This window comes from Lactuca sativa, chromosome 8 (genome assembly GCF_002870075.4).
Source record: "Lactuca sativa cultivar Salinas chromosome 8, Lsat_Salinas_v11, whole genome shotgun sequence".
NCBI lineage: Eukaryota > Viridiplantae > Streptophyta > Magnoliopsida > Asterales > Asteraceae > Lactuca > Lactuca sativa.
This window is the reverse complement of record NC_056630.2, coordinates 52,337,450-52,343,449: the sequence shown is the minus strand read 5'-3', so window position 1 is coordinate 52,343,449 and position 6,000 is coordinate 52,337,450.

Genomic DNA, 6,000 nt, shown 5'->3' with positions numbered 1-6,000 from the left:
AATTTCATATGTTTGCAAAGAAATGGTTGCACCAAATGTTACTTTCATAGTTGATGTGGATGTACTTAGGGATGATGACTTGACTTTCAAAGTTCATGTGATAAACTTATGGAAGTAAATGTCTTTCTACAACAAGCATGAAATTTGGTCCATTGAATTAATCAAAGTTTCGTGATAAAACATATATTTATTTAATTTTGTAAACATACATTTATTTAATTTTGTGGGTTATTTGTTTTCTCTAGGATATTATAGGTGATGTATTAGCAATGGATGTGTGTATTACGATGATTTTTTAAACTCTGTCGAGGATAATTTTAGCAATAGATTACAGACGGAAATTTTAACTAAAAGAAAAAGATCATAGAAGGATTAGTGACAAATTTTAAATAATACGAAATTCCATTACAAATCTGTTTTTTGGATTCTAAACTGTTTTGATAGATCAGCGACGGACTAAATAAACTAATCTGTCCCGAATGTGCTAATTGGAAATGCGTAATTATATATTGTCTCCTATTGCTGGAGATCCGTATGATTCCGTCACAAAGTTTGTGTGAAAACATGTTATCTTTTAGTTAATCTTATGAATTTGTTTTTTAATCAAACGACCAAAAATTAAGTTCTATAGTTTGACCACATAATTTGATTATAATGCATCGAGCAACAATGAAACTGAAGAGGAAAGGAGTCGAACATACAGATAACAGAGACAAAAGGGATGGAGAAGTAAAAAATAAAATATGGTGATTACAGGGATGGAGAATGGAAGAAGAAAACATTAAACAAATGGGAAAATTCTTGGAAGGCTGATCTGGAAGGAAGAATTGTAGTTTTGGTAGGATAAATATATTATTGATAGGGATAATGACTTGTAAGGGTAACGAACTTTCGATTTTGTTCACATTTAGTCACTAAACTTTTTTTCGTTATCTATTTGCCACTGAACTATTGAAACTGTAGACATTTTACCCTTCTGACCGGTTGTTGTCGGTCATAAGGGTAAAATGTGTACAGTTTCAATAGTTCAGTGGCAAATAGATAACGAAAAAAAGTTTAGTGACTAAATGTGAACAAAGTCGAAAGTTCGTTTCCCTCTAAAAAAGTTCAATGACTAAATGTGAACAAACTTCCTCTTGTATACATAATAGTTTTGTATTTTCCAAAATAAAAAATCAAAATTTCCAATCCGGTTTTGGTTTTACAAAACAACTAATCATTCTCACTCATGTGAATTATGATCATTGGTTTGACATGTGGAATTAAAGAACACAAAGAACACGGTGATTTGGGTGTTTAATAGAGAAATTTGATTATGAAAGGTGTTTACAAAAAAGGATCTAGATCTGAATATACATAATTAACACACACTAACACTCTCAATGTTATGTCTCTCAAACACACGGTATGAACCCACCTTATATAGAGGTCTTTACATATGTCTCTCTCTTTCTCTCTCTCTCTCTCTATCTATCTATATATATATATATATATATATATATATATATATATATATATATATATATATATATATATATATATATATCATGTCACAAGGCTACTTTACCACATGCAAGTGAGTCTACAAAAATAAACCATTTACAAAGTCATACATGATAACTTTGTACCCAACATTCTCCCCCTCAAAGTTAGGAATGGAATCATGGATGACCCGCTTTAAATCTTCCAAACTCGAGCAGCTTCACAAATCGAGCCTCAAACATGACACATGTAGAGATGAACATCAAATCTTCAATTCTTCCATAACTTTTCAGTCCGGGTTATAGAATGTGAGACCATATAAACCGAGCATCAAAAGGTACTTAGGAGTTCCTCATTCTCCAAAAAATTACCCAAAATTTGAGCATTTATGCACACTCCAAAAATCTTCAATAAGTCCAAACCCATCATGAACCGAAATCACTTCCGAATCTCCAGTCGAATCATTTCATAAACTTCAAATACTCTGAGGTCACTTCGGTCTTCAAGTTAGCATAATATGAAAAATTCAACTTTCGAATTTTCATATCTAAATCTCTCCTCCTTTTTATAATCAAAAAATGATTATAAACTTTCTTCATCAACAAATGTTGCTAGAATTTAACAAAAATAAACAATTTGCTAAAACATAATACAAGAGGAAGTTTGTTCACATTTAGTCATTGAACTTTTTTAGAGGGAAACGAACTTTTGATTTTGTTCATATTTAGTCACTAAACTTTTTTTCGTTATCTATTTGCGACTGAACTATTGAAACTGTACACATTTTACCCTTATGACCGGCAACAACCGGTCATAAGGGTAAAATGTCTACAGTTTCAATAGTTCAGTGGCAAATAAATAACGAAAAAAAGTTTAATGATTAAATGTGAGCAAAATCGAAAGTTCGTTACCCTTACAAGTCATTATCCCTTATTGATACTAAAAGATCAAAAAATTTAATGACAAGATTCTAGGTTACGTTTCCTAACATAAATATTCTTTAAAACAGTAGTTATTTGCATCGATTATTTGGATACGTTTTTTGTATCACTAATATGAAATTTCTCTATGTATATATATATATATATATATATATATATATATATATATATATATATATATATATATATATATATATATATATATATATATATCTTCATAGGCAGTAGATCATGGTACGTACAGACAAAAGTTTATTCCTTTGAGGCGTATCATATTTGTCAAAATATGGGGAAAAGTTCACTGAAGATAGTCTTTATGGTCGCATTATTGCTTGCCATATCTGGTATATTTTTTTATTTTCTCCCTCTATATATCAGCTTCAGAGTTCAAAGCTAATTAACGAGATACATTTTTCAGGTATTCAGATGTCATATGCTTCCACTGATAGAGGCTATATGGTGACCAAAAAATCTACAACTAAAAACAATGGTGATGATATGAGCGATCGCGTGATTCCTAGCCCATGTCATAAGGATAGTGATTGCCAACCTTTTTGTCGCGCAGGCTATGGATCCTGTATAGAGGGTGTTTGCTCCTGTCACTTCTGAAAAGTTTTATAGTGTTTAATTCCTTAATACATCTTTCATGAATAAAATTTAATGTGTTTACCAGGGGTGTGCAAAAAACCCACAAAACCGAAAAACCGATCCGATCCGGCCAATCCGAAACCGAAAAATCCGTGAACACCCCTAGTGTTTACTTGATGTTTTCACTTTTGAAATCAGTAACCATACAGCTTTACAATATTAATTGAGATCGTTCTAACATTTAATGTCATTTTGACGATGCAAAATTTTCATATATATTATTTTCATCATAGAAACTAATATATAGTTTGTTTACGTATTTTTGAACTTGCAATGTTGAAGTCATTGTGGATCATAAATAAATAGATTAATAAGTATAGTGTTTTGTAAGTATTTTTGAACCTGCAGGTTATTTAAACTGCTTTGTAGCAGTGTAAAAACTTGATAATGTTTTTTTTTTTTTTTTTTTTTTTTCATATATATCTTTTTGGATCACAACTTTTCCACAACCACACCAACATTTCCAGATGATTAAATAAATAAATTTGTAGATTGTTTTTTCAGCAACAAACCCTTTTTTCTATGCACATGTAAGACCCACTCAATCACATCCGATCCAAAATCTGTAGACAAACAAATAAACATAAATTAAGGTAACATAATGTTACTGTTAAGTGGAATTTGGCGATATGAATGGATTTATAACTTGAATTTTCTATTTATTTTGGATTCACTTGTTGTATATGGGCTCAGTCCTATAGTTAGGCTATGTTTGACGTACTAGCTGAAAAGCTGACTGTTAGCTGAAAAGCTAGTTGTTAAATAAAAAGCTAGCTGATAGCTGAAATGCTAGCTGATAAAAATTAACGTTTTGACGATGCAAAATTTTCATATATATTATTTTCATCATAGAAACTAATATATAGTTTGTTTACGTATTTTTGAACTTGCAATGTTGAAGTCATTGTGGATCATAAATAAATAGATTAATAAGTATAGTGTTTTGAAAGTATTTTTGAACCTGCAGGTTATTTAAACTGCTTTGTAGCAGTGTAAAAACTTGATAATGTTTTTTTTTTCATATCTTCTTGAATCACAACTTTTCCACAACCACACTAACATTTCCAGATGATTAAATAAATAAATTTGTAGATTGTGTCTTCAGCAACAAACCCTTTTTTCTATGCACATGTAAGACCCACTCAATCACATCCGATCCAAAATCTGTAGACAAACAAATAAACATAAATTAAGGTAACATAATGTTACTGTTAAGTGGAATTTGGCGATATGAATGGATTTATAACTTGAATTTTCTATTTATTTTGGATTCACTTGTTGTATATGGGCTCAGTCCTATAGTTAGGCTATGTTTGACGTACTAGCTGAAAAGCTGACTATTAGCTGAAAAGCTAGCTGATAGCTGAAAAGCTAGCTGTTAAATAAAAAGCTAGCTGATAGCTGAAATGCTAGCCGATAAAAATTAACGTTTGGTAAAACTAGCTGAAATATATAAAATTACATAAAAGGACATGTAATAATATGTGTTTCTATAATTAATTAAGGGGTGTATTTGGAAAATTTTAAAAAAGCTCATAAAAAGCTAGTCTAAGTAGCTTTTCAAAAAACTAGCTTATAAGCTAGCTTATAAGCTACTTTTTGGCTTACCAAACACAACATAAAAAAGCTCAAAAAATAAGCTAGCTGTGGCACGCCAAACATAGCCTTAGGTTTTTTATAACTGATGTATTCTATTATAACTGATGGATTCTATTTTTACAACTGAAACCCTCAACTAATGTTGATATAGTTTGACAATTTTTTATAACTCATTAATCGTTAGGTTATCGGGGTAGGCTTCTTGTTGGTTTGGAAATTTAAAGGTAACAGACTAACAGAGTAACAAACTAACGACGAAGATATTATTGATTTCTTCTTTTATGTATTAGCATATTTAATTATGAAATTTCTATTCTTTATTTTTGCTATATTTGGATTGATAATCAATTCTTTTGATAATATAATTTAAGAATATCCATGATTAAACAATATCTTTGACCATTTTTATCAGCATTTATGGCCATTTAATTTTGATAAAAGATCTTACCAGAAGCATTGGTATACCACGAATACCAAATTACACTTATATATATGAGGCATAAGAAATGATTGGGGCAGATTAAAAGTAACTGCTTCGGTTTTGTTTTAATATTTTAAAAACATGGAGCGAACTTTGAAGATGGTGTTCTTGGTCATGTTATTGGTTTCGGTTTCTGGTATTTTTTTTGTATCAATAACTAGCACTCCAATTACCATTGTGCTCCCTGTTTATCTCTAATGGAATAAATATGCTTTGCAGGTTTGTTTATCTCATCTGTTTTGGCTCACAAAGGCTCGTTAATGGGCTACCAGTTGTGTGGTCCCTCTAGACCATGTCAAATATACTGTCGAATTGGCATAGGTACATGTTGTAAGAGTCTTTGCCAGTGTTATCCATGCACTTAATTTTAATATTATATTTAATATTATCAATGTTGTCCAAGTACGTTTGTTCCCAGAGAAATTTGTGAAATAAAATTCAACCAGCTAAAGGATTATTATTATACAACATTGAATATATGCTATGAATAAGCGACTAATGATATCTATAGGCCATATGCCCGCTTAGTATTAAATCTTGTCACTAATTTCATCTCTTAATTAGTTTTTTTTTTTTTTGAACCGGCAATTTTATTAAAATACTCCTAGCAAGAAGCTAGGGGGTAAAAGTACAATAGAAAACATCAAGCTAAACAAAGAGCATAGTCTATGTACAATTCAAGGGTGCACAACACCACTTATCCCAATCAACTATATCACCACTAGAACTCCTATACTTTCTCCAAGTAAATATCGATGTTTTGATATAATCTAAAATTTTCGCCGGTTTCGATGATTCTTCTTTAAAAATCCGATCATTCCTTGCCTTCCACAAACTCCAGAGGGTTCC